This window comes from Musa acuminata, chromosome BXJ2-8, assembly GCF_036884655.1.
Source record: "Musa acuminata AAA Group cultivar baxijiao chromosome BXJ2-8, Cavendish_Baxijiao_AAA, whole genome shotgun sequence".
NCBI lineage: Eukaryota > Viridiplantae > Streptophyta > Magnoliopsida > Zingiberales > Musaceae > Musa > Musa acuminata.
Genome location: NC_088345.1, coordinates 40,135,159 through 40,150,017, shown reverse-complemented (window position 1 = coordinate 40,150,017; position 14,859 = coordinate 40,135,159). Strand labels below are relative to the sequence as shown.

The window sequence follows — 14,859 nt, the reverse complement described above, 5'->3', positions numbered from 1 at the left end:
GTGGCCGCAATAGCGATTCCGAGTTCGTTCGAGAAAGTCCCGATGGTTTCGGCGCGCGCTTGCCGTGTCCGGTACGCGGTCGGCCTCGTGGGCATCGGAGAGATCCGACAATGGCGATTCCGAGATCGTTCGAGAGTACAAAGGCGAGGGACGACGCACACAAAACGAGTGCGATCATACCAGCACTAAAGCTCCGGATCCCATCCGAACTCCGAAGTCAAGCGTGCTTGGGCGAGAGTAGTACTAGGATGGGTGACCCCCTGGGAAGTCTTCGTGTTGCACTCCTTTTTGCGCCCCGTGCGGCCAAAAGACTTACTTAAAAACCTCTTTTAAGCTTTTCAATTTTTCCAGCATTATGGCCAACAATAAATGACATTAACTTATAGCAGGAGAATAATGAAATCATCATCTAAAAATTTCTTCATAAACATACAATGATCAGACATGGTTCTAGGATGGGTGACCCCCTGTTGCACTCGTTTTTGCGCCCCGAGCGGCCAAAACCTCTCCCGTCGACCTCCGAGGCGATGGTTTTGGGCCTCGGAATTTGCCGTGACCGCTACGCGGTCAGTCTCGTGGGGCTCGGAGAGAGCTTTCCAGAATGGGGCCGCAATAGCGATTCCGAGTTCGTTCGAGAAAGTCCCGATGGTTTCGGCGCGCGCTTGCCATGTCCGGTACGCGGTCGGCCTCGTGGGCATCGGAGAGATCCGAGAATGGCGATTCCGAGATCGTTCGAGAGTACAAAGGCGAGGGACGACGCACACAAATCGAGTGCGATCATACCAGCACTAAAGCTCCGGATCCCATCAGAACTCCGAAGTCAAGCGTGCTTGGGCGAGAGTAGAACTAGGATGGGTGACCCCCTGGGAAGTCCTCGTGTTGCACTCATTTTTGCGCCCCGAGCGGCCAAAAGACTTACTTAAAACCCTCTTTAAAGCGTTTCAAATTTTCCCGCATTATGGCCAACAATAAATGACATTAACTTATAGCAGGAGAATAATGAAATCATCATCTAAAAATTTCTTCATAAACATACAACGATCAGACAAGGTTCTAGGATGGGTGACCCCCTGTTGCACTCGTTTTTGCGCCCCGAGCGGCCAAAACCTCTCCCGTCGACCTCCGAGGCGATGGTTTTGGGCCTCGGAATTTGCCGTGACCGCTACGCAGTCAGTCTCGTGGGGCTCGGAGAGAGCTTTCCGGAATGGGGCCGCAATAGCGATTCCGAGTTCGTTCGAGAAAGTCCCGATGGTTTCGGCGCGCGCTTGCCGTGTCCGGTACGCGGTCGGCCTCGTGGGCATCGGAGAGATCCGACAATGGCGATTCCGAGATCGTTCGAGAGTACAAAGGCGAGGGACGACGCACACAAATCGAGTGCGATCATACCAGCACTAAAGCTCCGGATCCCATCAGAACTCCGAAGTCAAGCGTGCTTGGGCGAGAGTATAACTAGGATGGGTGACCCCCTGGGAAGTCCTCGTGTTGCACTCCTTTTTGCGCCCCGAGCGGCCAAAAGACTTACTTAAAACCCTCTTTCAAGCTTTTCAATTTTTCCCGCATTATGGCCAACAATAAATGACATTAACTTATAGCAGGTGAATAATGAAATCATCATCTAAAAATTTCTTCATAAACATACAACGATCAGACAAAGTTCTAGGATGGGTGACCCCCTGTTGCACTCGTTTTTGCGCCCCGAGCGGCCAAAACCTCTCCCGTCGACCTCCGAGGCGATGGTTTTGGGCCTCGGAATTTGCCGTGACCGCTATGCGGTCAGTCTCATGGGGCTCGGAGAGAGCTTTCCAGAATGTGGCCGCAATAGCGATTCCGAGTTCGTTCGAGAAAGTCCCGATGGTTTCGGCGCGCGCTTGCCGTGTCCGGTACGCGGTCGGCCTCGTGGGCATCGGAGAGATCCGAGAATGGCGATTCCGAGATCGTTCGAGAGTACAAATGCGAGGGACGACGCACACAAATCGAGTGCGATCATACCAGCACTAAAGCTCCGGATCCCATCAGAACTCCGAAGTCAAGCGTGCTTGGGCGAAAGTAGAACTAGGATGGGTGACCCCCTGGGAAGTCCTCGTGTTGCACTCATTTTTGCGCCCCGAGCGGCCAAAAGACTTACTTAAAACCCTCTTTAAAGCTTTTCAAATTTTCCCGCATTATGGCCAACAATAAATGACATTAACTTATAGCAGGAGAATAATGAAATCATCATCTAAAAATTTCTTCATAAACATACAACGATCAGACAAGGTTCTAGGATGGGTGACCCCCTGTTGCACTCGTTTTTGCGCCCCGAGCGGCCAAAACCTCTCCCGTCGACCTCCGAGGCGATGGTTTTGGGCCTCGGAATTTGCCGTGACCGCTACGCAGTCAGTCTCGTGGGGCTCGGAGAGAGCTTTCCGGAATGGGGCCGCAATAGCGATTCCGAGTTCGTTCGAGAAAGTCCCGATGGTTTCGGCGCGCGCTTGCCGTGTCCGGTACGCGGTCGGCCTCGTGGGCATCGGAGAGATACGACAATGGCGAATCCGAGATCGTTCGAGAGTACAAAGGCGAGGGACGACGCACACAAAATGAGTGCGATCATACCAGCACTAAAGCACCGGGTCCCATCAGACCTCCGAAGTCAAGCGTGCTTGGGCGAGAGTATAACTAGGATGGGTGACCCCCTGGGAAGTCCTCGTGTTGCACTCCTTTTTGCGGCCCGAGCGGCCAAAAGACTTACTTAAAACCCTCTTTCAAGCTTTTCAATTTTTCCAGCATTATGGCCAACAATAAATGTAATTACAATATAGCAGGAGAATAATGAAATCATCATCTAAAAATTTCTTCATAAACATACAATGATCAGACATGGTTCTAGGATGGGTGACCCCCTGTTGCACTCGTTTTTGCGCCCCGAGCGGCCAAAACCTCTCCCGTCGACCTCCGAGGCGATGGTTTTGGGCCTCGGAATTTGCCGTGACCGCTACGCAGTCAGTCTCGCGGGGCTCGGAGAGAGCTTTCCGGAATGGGGCCGCAATAGCGATTCCGAGTTCGTTCGAGAAAGTCCCGATGGTTTCGGCGCGCGCTTGCCGTGTCCGGTACGCGGTCGGCCTCGTGGGCATCGGAGAGATCCGACAATGGCGATTCCGAGATCGTTCGAGAGTACAAAGGCGAGGGACGACGCACACAAATCGAGTGCGATCATACCAGCACTAAAGCTCCGGATCCCATCAGAACTCCGAAGTCAAGCGTGCTTGGGCGAGAGTATAACTAGGATGGGTGACCCCCTGGGAAGTCCTCGTGTTGCAATCCTTTTTGCGCCCCGAGCGGCCAAAAGACTTACTTAAAACCCTCTTTCAAGCTTTTCAATTTTTCCCGCATTATGGCCAACAATAAATGACATTAACTTATAGCAGGAGAATAATGAAATCATCATCTAAAAATTTCTTCATAAACATACAACGATCAGACAAAGTTCTAGGATGGGTGACCCCCTGTTGCACTCGTTTTTGCGCCCCGAGCGGCCAAAACCTCTCCCGTCGACCTCCGAGGCGATGGTTTTGGGCCTCGGAATTTGCCGTGACCGCTACGCAGTCAGTCTCGTGGGGCTCGGAGAGAGCTTTCCGGAATGGGGCCGCAATAGCGATTCCGAGTTCGTTCGAGAAAGTCCCGATGGTTTCGGCGCGCGCTTGCCGTGTCCGGTACGCGGTCGGCCTCGTGGGCATCGGAGAGATACGACAATGGCGAATCCGAGATCGTTCGAGAGTACAAAGGCGAGGGACGACGCACACAAAATGAGTGCGATCATACCAGCACTAAAGCACCGGGTCCCATCAGACCTCCGAAGTCAAGCGTGCTTGGGCGAGAGTATAACTAGGATGGGTGACCCCCTGGGAAGTCCTCGTGTTGCACTCCTTTTTGCGGCCCGAGCGGCCAAAAGACTTACTTAAAACCCTCTTTCAAGCTTTTCAATTTTTCCAGCATTATGGCCAACAATAAATGTAATTACAATATAGCAGGAGAATAATGAAATCATCATCTAAAAATTTCTTCATAAACATACAATGATCAGACATGGTTCTAGGATGGGTGACCCCCTGTTGCACTCGTTTTTGCGCCCCGAGCGGCCAAAACCTCTCCCGTCGACCTCCGAGGCGATGGTTTTGGGCCTCGGAATTTGCCGTGACCGCTACGCAGTCAGTCTCGCGGGGCTCGGAGAGAGCTTTCCGGAATGGGGCCGCAATAGCGATTCCGAGTTCGTTCGAGAAAGTCCCGATGGTTTCGGCGCGCGCTTGCCGTGTCCGGTACGCGGTCGGCCTCGTGGGCATCGGAGAGATCCGACAATGGCGATTCCGAGATCGTTCGAGAGTACAAAGGCGAGGGACGACGCACACAAATCGAGTGCGATCATACCAGCACTAAAGCTCCGGATCCCATCAGAACTCCGAAGTCAAGCGTGCTTGGGCGAGAGTATAACTAGGATGGGTGACCCCCTGGGAAGTCCTCGTGTTGCACTCCTTTTTGCGCCCCGAGCGGCCAAAAGACTTACTTAAAACCCTCTTTCAAGCTTTTCAATTTTTCCCGCATTATGGCCAACAATAAATGACATTAACTTATAGCAGGAGAATAATGAAATCATCATCTAAAAATTTCTTCATAAACATACAACGATCAGACAAAGTTCTAGGATGGGTGACCCCCTGTTGCACTCGTTTTTGCGCCCCGAGCGGCCAAAACCTCTCCCGTCGACCTCCGAGGCGATGGTTTTGGGCCTCGGAATTTGCCGTGACCGCTACGCAGTCAGTCTCGTGGGGCTCGGAGAGAGCTTTCCGGAATGGGGCCGCAATAGCGATTCCGAGTTCGTTCGAGAAAGTCCCGATGGTTTCGGCGCGCGCTTGCCGTGTCCGGTACGCGGTCGGCCTCGTGGGCATCGGAGAGATACGACAATGGCGAATCCGAGATCGTTCGAGAGTACAAAGGCGAGGGACGACGCACACAAAATGAGTGCGATCATACCAGCACTAAAGCACCGGGTCCCATCAGACCTCCGAAGTCAAGCGTGCTTGGGCGAGAGTATAACTAGGATGGGTGACCCCCTGGGAAGTCCTCGTGTTGCACTCCTTTTTGCGGCCCGAGCGGCCAAAAGACTTACTTAAAACCCTCTTTCAAGCTTTTCAATTTTTCCAGCATTATGGCCAACAATAAATGTAATTACAATATAGCAGGAGAATAATGAAATCATCATCTAAAAATTTCTTCATAAACATACAATGATCAGACATGGTTCTAGGATGGGTGACCCCCTGTTGCACTCGTTTTTGCGCCCCGAGCGGCCAAAACCTCTCCCGTCGACCTCCGAGGTGATGGTTTTGGGCCTCGGAATTTGCCGTGACCGCTACGCAGTCAGTCTCGTGGGGCTCGGAGAGAGCTTTCCGGAATGGGGCCGCAATAGCGATTCCGAGTTCGTTCGAGAAAGTCCCGATGGTTTCGGCGCGCGCTTGCCGTGTCCGGTACGCGGTCGGCCTCGTGGGCATCGGAGAGATACGACAATGGCGAATCCGAGATCGTTCGAGAGTACAAAGGCGAGGGACGACGCACACAAAATGAGTGCGATCATACCAGCACTAAAGCACCGGGTCCCATCAGACCTCCGAAGTCAAGCGTGCTTGGGCGAGAGTATAACTAGGATGGTTGACCCCCTGGGAAGTCCTCGTGTTGCACTCCTTTTTGCGGCCCGAGCGGCCAAAAGACTTACTTAAAACCCTCTTTCAAGCTTTTCAATTTTTCCAGCATTATGGCCAACAATAAATGTAATTACAATATAGCAGGAGAATAATGAAATCATCATCTAAAAATTTCTTCATAAACATACAATGATCAGACATGGTTCTAGGATGGGTGACCCCCTGTTGCACTCGTTTTTGCGCCCCGAGCGGCCAAAACCTCTCCCGTCGACCTCCGAGGCGATGGTTTTGGGCCTCGGAATTTGCCGTGACCGCTACGCAGTCAGTCTCGCGGGGCTCGGAGAGAGCTTTCCGGAATGGGGCCGCAATAGCGATTCCGAGTTCGTTCGAGAAAGTCCCGATGGTTTCGGCTCGCGCTTGCCGTGTCCGGTACGCGGTCGGCCTCGTGGGCATCGGAGAGATCCGACAATGGCGATTCCGAGATCGTTCGAGAGTACAAAGGCGAGGGACGACGCACACAAATCGAGTGCGATCATACCAGCACTAAAGCTCCGGATCCCATCAGAACTCCGAAGTCAAGCGTGCTTGGGCGAGAGTATAACTAGGATGGGTGACCCCCTGGGAAGTCCTCGTGTTGCACTCCTTTTTGCGCCCCGAGCGGCCAAAAGACTTACTTAAAACCCTCTTTCAAGCTTTTCAATTTTTCCCGCATTATGGCCAACAATAAATGACATTAACTTATAGCAGGAGAATAATGAAATCATCATCTAAAAATTTCTTCATAAACATACAACGATCAGACAAAGTTCTAGGATGGGTGACCCCCTGTTGCACTCGTTTTTGCGCCCCGAGCGGCCAAAACCTCTCCCGTCGACCTCCGAGGCGATGGTTTTGGGCCTCGGAATTTGCCGTGACCGCTACGCAGTCAGTCTCGTGGGGCTCGGAGAGAGCTTTCCGGAATGGGGCCGCAATAGCGATTCCGAGTTCGTTCGAGAAAGTCCCGATGGTTTCGGCGCGCGCTTGCCGTGTCCGGTACGCGGTCGGCCTCGTGGGCATCGGAGAGATACGACAATGGCGAATCCGAGATCGTTCGAGAGTACAAAGGCGAGGGACGACGCACACAAAATGAGTGCGATCATACCAGCACTAAAGCACCGGGTCCCATCAGACCTCCGAAGTCAAGCATGCTTGGGCGAGAGTATAACTAGGATGGGTGACCCCCTGGGAAGTCCTCGTGTTGCACTCCTTTTTGCGGCCCGAGCGGCCAAAAGACTTACTTAAAACCCTCTTTCAAGCTTTTCAATTTTTCCAGCATTATGGCCAATAATAAATGTAATTACAATATAGCAGGAGAATAATGAAATCATCATCTAAAAATTTCTTCATAAACATACAATGATCAGACATGGTTCTAGGATGGGTGACCCCCTGTTGCACTCGTTTTTGCGCCCCGAGCGGCCAAAACCTCTCCCGTCGACCTCCGAGGCGATGGTTTTGGGCCTCGGAATTTGCCGTGACCGCTACGCAGTCAGTCTCGCGGGGCTCGGAGAGAGCTTTCCGGAATGGGGCCGCAATAGCGATTCCGAGTTCGTTCGAGAAAGTCCCGATGGTTTCGGCTCGCGCTTGCCGTGTCCGGTACGCGGTCGGCCTCGTGGGCATCGGAGAGATCCGACAATGGCGATTCCGAGATCGTTCGAGAGTACAAAGGCGAGGGACGACGCACACAAATCGAGTGCGATCATACCAGCACTAAAGCTCCGGATCCCATCAGAACTCCGAAGTCAAGCGTGCTTGGGCGAGAGTATAACTAGGATGGGTGACCCCCTGGGAAGTCCTCGTGTTGCACTCCTTTTTGCGCCCCGAGCGGCCAAAAGACTTACTTAAAACCCTCTTTCAAGCTTTTCAATTTTTCCCGCATTATGGCCAACAATAAATGACATTAACTTATAGCAGGAGAATAATGAAATCATCATCTAAAAATTTCTTCATAAACATACAACGATCAGACAAAGTTCTAGGATGGGTGACCCCCTGTTGCACTCGTTTTTGCGCCCCGAGCGGCCAAAACCTCTCCCGTCGACCTCCGAGGCGATGGTTTTGGGCCTCGGAATTTGCCGTGACCGCTACGCAGTCAGTCTCGTGGGGCTCGGAGAGAGCTTTCCGGAATGGGGCCGCAATAGCGATTCCGAGTTCGTTCGAGAAAGTCCCGATGGTTTCGGCGCGCGCTTGCCGTGTCCGGTACGCGGTCGGCCTCGTGGGCATCGGAGAGATACGACAATGGCGAATCCGAGATCGTTCGAGAGTACAAAGGCGAGGGACGACGCACACAAAATGAGTGCGATCATACCAGCACTAAAGCACCGGGTCCCATCAGACCTCCGAAGTCAAGCGTGCTTGGGCGAGAGTATAACTAGGATGGGTGACCCCCTGGGAAGTCCTCGTGTTGCACTCCTTTTTGCGGCCCGAGCGGCCAAAAGACTTACTTAAAACCCTCTTTCAAGCTTTTCAATTTTTCCAGCATTATGGCCAACAATAAATGTAATTACAATATAGCAGGAGAATAATGAAATCATCATCTAAAAATTTCTTCATAAACATACAATGATCAGACATGGTTCTAGGATGGGTGACCCCCTGTTGCACTCGTTTTTGCGCCCCGAGCGGCCAAAACCTCTCCCGTCGACCTCCGAGGCGATGGTTTTGGGCCTCGGAATTTGCCGTGACCGCTACGCAGTCAGTCTCGCGGGGCTCGGAGAGAGCTTTCCGGAATGGGGCCGCAATAGCGATTCCGAGTTCGTTCGAGAAAGTCCCGATGGTTTCGGCGCGCGCTTGCCGTGTCCGGTACGCGGTCGGCCTCGTGGGCATCGGAGAGATCCGACAATGGCGATTCCGAGATCGTTCGAGAGTACAAAGGCGAGGGACGACGCACACAAATCGAGTGCGATCATACCAGCACTAAAGCTCCGGATCCCATCAGAACTCCGAAGTCAAGCGTGCTTGGGCGAGAGTATAACTAGGATGGGTGACCCCCTGGGAAGTCCTCGTGTTGCAATCCTTTTTGCGCCCCGAGCGGCCAAAAGACTTACTTAAAACCCTCTTTCAAGCTTTTCAATTTTTCCCGCATTATGGCCAACAATAAATGACATTAACTTATAGCAGGAGAATAATGAAATCATCATCTAAAAATTTCTTCATAAACATACAACGATCAGACAAAGTTCTAGGATGGGTGACCCCCTGTTGCACTCGTTTTTGCGCCCCGAGCGGCCAAAACCTCTCCCGTCGACCTCCGAGGCGATGGTTTTGGGCCTCGGAATTTGCCGTGACCGCTACGCAGTCAGTCTCGTGGGGCTCGGAGAGAGCTTTCCGGAATGGGGCCGCAATAGCGATTCCGAGTTCGTTCGAGAAAGTCCCGATGGTTTCGGCGCGCGCTTGCCGTGTCCGGTACGCGGTCGGCCTCGTGGGCATCGGAGAGATACGACAATGGCGAATCCGAGATCGTTCGAGAGTACAAAGGCGAGGGACGACGCACACAAAATGAGTGCGATCATACCAGCACTAAAGCACCGGGTCCCATCAGACCTCCGAAGTCAAGCGTGCTTGGGCGAGAGTATAACTAGGATGGGTGACCCCCTGGGAAGTCCTCGTGTTGCACTCCTTTTTGCGGCCCGAGCGGCCAAAAGACTTACTTAAAACCCTCTTTCAAGCTTTTCAATTTTTCCAGCATTATGGCCAACAATAAATGTAATTACAATATAGCAGGAGAATAATGAAATCATCATCTAAAAATTTCTTCATAAACATACAATGATCAGACATGGTTCTAGGATGGGTGACCCCCTGTTGCACTCGTTTTTGCGCCCCGAGCGGCCAAAACCTCTCCCGTCGACCTCCGAGGCGATGGTTTTGGGCCTCGGAATTTGCCGTGACCGCTACGCAGTCAGTCTCGCGGGGCTCGGAGAGAGCTTTCCGGAATGGGGCCGCAATAGCGATTCCGAGTTCGTTCGAGAAAGTCCCGATGGTTTCGGCGCGCGCTTGCCGTGTCCGGTACGCGGTCGGCCTCGTGGGCATCGGAGAGATCCGACAATGGCGATTCCGAGATCGTTCGAGAGTACAAAGGCGAGGGACGACGCACACAAATCGAGTGCGATCATACCAGCACTAAAGCTCCGGATCCCATCAGAACTCCGAAGTCAAGCGTGCTTGGGCGAGAGTATAACTAGGATGGGTGACCCCCTGGGAAGTCCTCGTGTTGCACTCCTTTTTGCGCCCCGAGCGGCCAAAAGACTTACTTAAAACCCTCTTTCAAGCTTTTCAATTTTTCCCGCATTATGGCCAACAATAAATGACATTAACTTATAGCAGGAGAATAATGAAATCATCATCTAAAAATTTCTTCATAAACATACAACGATCAGACAAAGTTCTAGGATGGGTGACCCCCTGTTGCACTCGTTTTTGCGCCCCGAGCGGCCAAAACCTCTCCCGTCGACCTCCGAGGCGATGGTTTTGGGCCTCGGAATTTGCCGTGACCGCTATGCAGTCAGTCTCGTGGGGCTCGGAGAGAGCTTTCCGGAATGGGGCCGCAATAGCGATTCCGAGTTCGTTCGAGAAAGTCCCGATGGTTTCGGCGCGCGCTTGCCGTGTCCGGTACGCGGTCGGCCTCGTGGGCATCGGAGAGATACGACAATGGCGAATCCGAGATCGTTCGAGAGTACAAAGGCGAGGGACGACGCACACAAAATGAGTGCGATCATACCAGCACTAAAGCACCGGGTCCCATCAGACCTCCGAAGTCAAGCGTGCTTGGGCGAGAGTATAACTAGGATGGGTGACCCCCTGGGAAGTCCTCGTGTTGCACTCCTTTTTGCGGCCCGAGCGGCCAAAAGACTTACTTAAAACCCTCTTTCAAGCTTTTCAATTTTTCCAGCATTATGGCCAACAATAAATGTAATTACAATATAGCAGGAGAATAATGAAATCATCATCTAAAAATTTCTTCATAAACATACAATGATCAGACATGGTTCTAGGATGGGTGACCCCCTGTTGCACTCGTTTTTGCGCCCCGAGCGGCCAAAACCTCTCCCGTCGACCTCCGAGGCGATGGTTTTGGGCCTCGGAATTTGCCGTGACCGCTACGCAGTCAGTCTCGCGGGGCTCGGAGAGAGCTTTCCGGAATGGGGCCGCAATAGCGATTCCGAGTTCGTTCGAGAAAGTCCCGATGGTTTCGGCGCGCGCTTGCCGTGTCCGGTACGCGGTCGGCCTCGTGGGCATCGGAGAGATCCGACAATGGCGATTCCGAGATCGTTCGAGAGTACAAAGGCGAGGGACGACGCACACAAATCGAGTGCGATCATACCAGCACTAAAGCTCCGGATCCCATCAGAACTCCGAAGTCAAGCGTGCTTGGGCGAGAGTATAACTAGGATGGGTGACCCCCTGGGAAGTCCTCGTGTTGCACTCCTTTTTGCGCCCCGAGCGGCCAAAAGACTTACTTAAAACCCTCTTTCAAGCTTTTCAATTTTTCCCGCATTATGGCCAACAATAAATGACATTAACTTATAGCAGGAGAATAATGAAATCATCATCTAAAAATTTCTTCATAAACATACAACGATCAGACAAAGTTCTAGGATGGGTGACCCCCTGTTGCACTCGTTTTTGCGCCCCGAGCGGCCAAAACCTCTCCCGTCGACCTCCGAGGCGATGGTTTTGGGCCTCGGAATTTGCCGTGACCGCTACGCAGTCAGTCTCGTGGGGCTCGGAGAGAGCTTTCCGGAATGGGGCCGCAATAGCGATTCCGAGTTCGTTCGAGAAAGTCCCGATGGTTTCGGCGCGCGCTTGCCGTGTCCGGTACGCGGTCGGCCTCGTGGGCATCGGAGAGATACGACAATGGCGAATCCGAGATCGTTCGAGAGTACAAAGGCGAGGGACGACGCACACAAAATGAGTGCGATCATACCAGCACTAAAGCACCGGGTCCCATCAGACCTCCGAAGTCAAGCGTGCTTGGGCGAGAGTATAACTAGGATGGGTGACCCCCTGGGAAGTCCTCGTGTTGCACTCCTTTTTGCGGCCCGAGCGGCCAAAAGACTTACTTAAAACCCTCTTTCAAGCTTTTCAATTTTTCCAGCATTATGGCCAACAATAAATGTAATTACAATATAGCAGGAGAATAATGAAATCATCATCTAAAAATTTCTTCATAAACATACAATGATCAGACATGGTTCTAGGATGGGTGACCCCCTGTTGCACTCGTTTTTGCGCCCCGAGCGGCCAAAACCTCTCCCGTCGACCTCCGAGGCGATGGTTTTGGGCCTCGGAATTTGCCGTGACCGCTACGCAGTCAGTCTCGCGGGGCTCGGAGAGAGCTTTCCGGAATGGGGCCGCAATAGCGATTCCGAGTTCGTTCGAGAAAGTCCCGATGGTTTCGGCTCGCGCTTGCCGTGTCCGGTACGCGGTCGGCCTCGTGGGCATCGGAGAGATCCGACAATGGCGATTCCGAGATCGTTCGAGAGTACAAAGGCGAGGGACGACGCACACAAATCGAGTGCGATCATACCAGCACTAAAGCTCCGGATCCCATCAGAACTCCGAAGTCAAGCGTGCTTGGGCGAGAGTATAACTAGGATGGGTGACCCCCTGGGAAGTCCTCGTGTTGCACTCCTTTTTGCGCCCCGAGCGGCCAAAAGACTTACTTAAAACCCTCTTTCAAGCTTTTCAATTTTTCCCGCATTATGGCCAACAATAAATGACATTAACTTATAGCAGGAGAATAATGAAATCATCATCTAAAAATTTCTTCATAAACATACAACGATCAGACAAAGTTCTAGGATGGGTGACCCCCTGTTGCACTCGTTTTTGCGCCCCGAGCGGCCAAAACCTCTCCCGTCGACCTCCGAGGCGATGGTTTTGGGCCTCGGAATTTGCCGTGACCGCTACGCAGTCAGTCTCGTGGGGCTCGGAGAGAGCTTTCCGGAATGGGGCCGCAATAGCGATTCCGAGTTCGTTCGAGAAAGTCCCGATGGTTTCGGCGCGCGCTTGCCGTGTCCGGTACGCGGTCGGCCTCGTGGGCATCGGAGAGATACGACAATGGCGAATCCGAGATCGTTCGAGAGTACAAAGGCGAGGGACGACGCACACAAAATGAGTGCGATCATACCAGCACTAAAGCACCGGGTCCCATCAGACCTCCGAAGTCAAGCGTGCTTGGGCGAGAGTATAACTAGGATGGGTGACCCCCTGGGAAGTCCTCGTGTTGCACTCCTTTTTGCGGCCCGAGCGGCCAAAAGACTTACTTAAAACCCTCTTTCAAGCTTTTCAATTTTTCCAGCATTATGGCCAACAATAAATGTAATTACAATATAGCAGGAGAATAATGAAATCATCATCTAAAAATTTCTTCATAAACATACAATGATCAGACATGGTTCTAGGATGGGTGACCCCCTGTTGCACTCGTTTTTGCGCCCCGAGCGGCCAAAACCTCTCCCGTCGACCTCCGAGGCGATGGTTTTGGGCCTCGGAATTTGCCGTGACCGCTACGCAGTCAGTCTCGCGGGGCTCGGAGAGAGCTTTCCGGAATGGGGCCGCAATAGCGATTCCGAGTTCGTTCGAGAAAGTCCCGATGGTTTCGGCTCGCGCTTGCCGTGTCCGGTACGCGGTCGGCCTCGTGGGCATCGGAGAGATCCGACAATGGCGATTCCGAGATCGTTCGAGAGTACAAAGGCGAGGGACGACGCACACAAATCGAGTGCGATCATACCAGCACTAAAGCTCCGGATCCCATCAGAACTCCGAAGTCAAGCGTGCTTGGGCGAGAGTATAACTAGGATGGGTGACCCCCTGGGAAGTCCTCGTGTTGCACTCCTTTTTGCGCCCCGAGCGGCCAAAAGACTTACTTAAAACCCTCTTTCAAGCTTTTCAATTTTTCCCGCATTATGGCCAACAATAAATGACATTAACTTATAGCAGGAGAATAATGAAATCATCATCTAAAAATTTCTTCATAAACATACAACGATCAGACAAAGTTCTAGGATGGGTGACCCCCTGTTGCACTCGTTTTTGCGCCCCGAGCGGCCAAAACCTCTCCCGTCGACCTCCGAGGCGATGGTTTTGGGCCTCGGAATTTGCCGTGACCGCTACGCAGTCAGTCTCGTGGGGCTCGGAGAGAGCTTTCCGGAATGGGGCCGCAATAGCGATTCCGAGTTCGTTCGAGAAAGTCCCGATGGTTTCGGCGCGCGCTTGCCGTGTCCGGTACGCGGTCGGCCTCGTGGGCATCGGAGAGATACGACAATGGCGAATCCGAGATCGTTCGAGAGTACAAAGGCGAGGGACGACGCACACAAAATGAGTGCGATCATACCAGCACTAAAGCACCGGGTCCCATCAGACCTCCGAAGTCAAGCGTGCTTGGGCGAGAGTATAACTAGGATGGGTGACCCCCTGGGAAGTCCTCGTGTTGCACTCCTTTTTGCGGCCCGAGCGGCCAAAAGACTTACTTAAAACCCTCTTTCAAGCTTTTCAATTTTTCCAGCATTATGGCCAACAATAAATGTAATTACAATATAGCAGGAGAATAATGAAATCATCATCTAAAAATTTCTTCATAAACATACAATGATCAGACATGGTTCTAGGATGGGTGACCCCCTGTTGCACTCGTTTTTGCGCCCCGAGCGGCCAAAACCTCTCCCGTCGACCTCCGAGGCGATGGTTTTGGGCCTCGGAATTTGCCGTGACCGCTACGCAGTCAGTCTCGCGGGGCTCGGAGAGAGCTTTCCGGAATGGGGCCGCAATAGCGATTCCGAGTTCGTTCGAGAAAGTCCCGATGGTTTCGGCGCGCGCTTGCCGTGTCCGGTACGCGGTCGGCCTCGTGGGCATCGGAGAGATCCGACAATGGCGATTCCGAGATCGTTCGAGAGTACAAAGGCGAGGGACGACGCACACAAATCGAGTGCGATCATACCAGCACTAAAGCTCCGGATCCCATCAGAACTCCGAAGTCAAGCGTGCTTGGGCGAGAGTATAACTAGGATGGGTGACCCCCTGGGAAGTCCTCGTGTTGCAATCCTTTTTGCGCCCCGAGCGGCCAAAAGACTTACTTAAAACCCTCTTTCAAGCTTTTCAATTTTTCCCGCATTATGGCCAACAATAAATGACATTAACTTATAGC

General features: G+C 52.5%; 25 non-coding genes across 25 annotated transcripts; all 25 read left to right on the top strand.

Annotated features, from left to right (window-relative positions):
- The first annotated feature begins 166 nt into the window (after window positions 1-166).
- Window positions 167-285, top strand: LOC135620593 (5S ribosomal RNA). Its single transcript, XR_010489835.1, has one exon. It is a non-coding gene; the product is annotated as a 5S ribosomal RNA (ribosomal RNA).
- Window positions 286-769: 484 nt separating this feature from the next.
- LOC135620880 (5S ribosomal RNA) lies at window positions 770-888 on the top strand. The gene has a single exon (XR_010490109.1). It is a non-coding gene; the product is annotated as a 5S ribosomal RNA (ribosomal RNA).
- A 484-nt stretch (window positions 889-1,372) lies between these two features.
- Window positions 1,373-1,491, top strand: LOC135620990 (5S ribosomal RNA). Its single transcript, XR_010490218.1, has one exon. It is a non-coding gene; the product is annotated as a 5S ribosomal RNA (ribosomal RNA).
- Window positions 1,492-1,975: 484 nt separating this feature from the next.
- Window positions 1,976-2,094, top strand: LOC135621012 (5S ribosomal RNA). Its single transcript, XR_010490240.1, has one exon. It is a non-coding gene; the product is annotated as a 5S ribosomal RNA (ribosomal RNA).
- A 484-nt stretch (window positions 2,095-2,578) lies between these two features.
- Window positions 2,579-2,697, top strand: LOC135621109 (5S ribosomal RNA). Its single transcript, XR_010490335.1, has one exon. It is a non-coding gene; the product is annotated as a 5S ribosomal RNA (ribosomal RNA).
- Window positions 2,698-3,181: 484 nt separating this feature from the next.
- LOC135621079 (5S ribosomal RNA) lies at window positions 3,182-3,300 on the top strand. The gene has a single exon (XR_010490305.1). It is a non-coding gene; the product is annotated as a 5S ribosomal RNA (ribosomal RNA).
- Window positions 3,301-3,784: 484 nt separating this feature from the next.
- On the top strand, window positions 3,785-3,903 carry LOC135621108 (5S ribosomal RNA). Its single transcript, XR_010490334.1, has one exon. It is a non-coding gene; the product is annotated as a 5S ribosomal RNA (ribosomal RNA).
- Window positions 3,904-4,387: 484 nt separating this feature from the next.
- On the top strand, window positions 4,388-4,506 carry LOC135620989 (5S ribosomal RNA). The gene has a single exon (XR_010490217.1). It is a non-coding gene; the product is annotated as a 5S ribosomal RNA (ribosomal RNA).
- Window positions 4,507-4,990: 484 nt separating this feature from the next.
- On the top strand, window positions 4,991-5,109 carry LOC135621107 (5S ribosomal RNA). The gene has a single exon (XR_010490333.1). It is a non-coding gene; the product is annotated as a 5S ribosomal RNA (ribosomal RNA).
- A 484-nt stretch (window positions 5,110-5,593) lies between these two features.
- Window positions 5,594-5,712, top strand: LOC135621178 (5S ribosomal RNA). The gene has a single exon (XR_010490403.1). It is a non-coding gene; the product is annotated as a 5S ribosomal RNA (ribosomal RNA).
- Window positions 5,713-6,196: 484 nt separating this feature from the next.
- LOC135620988 (5S ribosomal RNA) lies at window positions 6,197-6,315 on the top strand. The gene has a single exon (XR_010490216.1). It is a non-coding gene; the product is annotated as a 5S ribosomal RNA (ribosomal RNA).
- A 484-nt stretch (window positions 6,316-6,799) lies between these two features.
- Window positions 6,800-6,918, top strand: LOC135621189 (5S ribosomal RNA). Its single transcript, XR_010490414.1, has one exon. It is a non-coding gene; the product is annotated as a 5S ribosomal RNA (ribosomal RNA).
- A 484-nt stretch (window positions 6,919-7,402) lies between these two features.
- Window positions 7,403-7,521, top strand: LOC135620987 (5S ribosomal RNA). The gene has a single exon (XR_010490215.1). It is a non-coding gene; the product is annotated as a 5S ribosomal RNA (ribosomal RNA).
- A 484-nt stretch (window positions 7,522-8,005) lies between these two features.
- On the top strand, window positions 8,006-8,124 carry LOC135621105 (5S ribosomal RNA). The gene has a single exon (XR_010490331.1). It is a non-coding gene; the product is annotated as a 5S ribosomal RNA (ribosomal RNA).
- Window positions 8,125-8,608: 484 nt separating this feature from the next.
- Window positions 8,609-8,727, top strand: LOC135621078 (5S ribosomal RNA). The gene has a single exon (XR_010490304.1). It is a non-coding gene; the product is annotated as a 5S ribosomal RNA (ribosomal RNA).
- Window positions 8,728-9,211: 484 nt separating this feature from the next.
- On the top strand, window positions 9,212-9,330 carry LOC135621104 (5S ribosomal RNA). Its single transcript, XR_010490330.1, has one exon. It is a non-coding gene; the product is annotated as a 5S ribosomal RNA (ribosomal RNA).
- A 484-nt stretch (window positions 9,331-9,814) lies between these two features.
- LOC135620986 (5S ribosomal RNA) lies at window positions 9,815-9,933 on the top strand. The gene has a single exon (XR_010490214.1). It is a non-coding gene; the product is annotated as a 5S ribosomal RNA (ribosomal RNA).
- A 484-nt stretch (window positions 9,934-10,417) lies between these two features.
- Window positions 10,418-10,536, top strand: LOC135621103 (5S ribosomal RNA). Its single transcript, XR_010490329.1, has one exon. It is a non-coding gene; the product is annotated as a 5S ribosomal RNA (ribosomal RNA).
- A 484-nt stretch (window positions 10,537-11,020) lies between these two features.
- Window positions 11,021-11,139, top strand: LOC135620985 (5S ribosomal RNA). The gene has a single exon (XR_010490213.1). It is a non-coding gene; the product is annotated as a 5S ribosomal RNA (ribosomal RNA).
- Window positions 11,140-11,623: 484 nt separating this feature from the next.
- LOC135621102 (5S ribosomal RNA) lies at window positions 11,624-11,742 on the top strand. The gene has a single exon (XR_010490328.1). It is a non-coding gene; the product is annotated as a 5S ribosomal RNA (ribosomal RNA).
- A 484-nt stretch (window positions 11,743-12,226) lies between these two features.
- On the top strand, window positions 12,227-12,345 carry LOC135620984 (5S ribosomal RNA). The gene has a single exon (XR_010490212.1). It is a non-coding gene; the product is annotated as a 5S ribosomal RNA (ribosomal RNA).
- Window positions 12,346-12,829: 484 nt separating this feature from the next.
- Window positions 12,830-12,948, top strand: LOC135621101 (5S ribosomal RNA). Its single transcript, XR_010490327.1, has one exon. It is a non-coding gene; the product is annotated as a 5S ribosomal RNA (ribosomal RNA).
- A 484-nt stretch (window positions 12,949-13,432) lies between these two features.
- On the top strand, window positions 13,433-13,551 carry LOC135620983 (5S ribosomal RNA). Its single transcript, XR_010490211.1, has one exon. It is a non-coding gene; the product is annotated as a 5S ribosomal RNA (ribosomal RNA).
- A 484-nt stretch (window positions 13,552-14,035) lies between these two features.
- On the top strand, window positions 14,036-14,154 carry LOC135621100 (5S ribosomal RNA). The gene has a single exon (XR_010490326.1). It is a non-coding gene; the product is annotated as a 5S ribosomal RNA (ribosomal RNA).
- A 484-nt stretch (window positions 14,155-14,638) lies between these two features.
- On the top strand, window positions 14,639-14,757 carry LOC135621077 (5S ribosomal RNA). Its single transcript, XR_010490303.1, has one exon. It is a non-coding gene; the product is annotated as a 5S ribosomal RNA (ribosomal RNA).
- The last annotated feature ends 102 nt before the right edge of the window (window positions 14,758-14,859 follow it).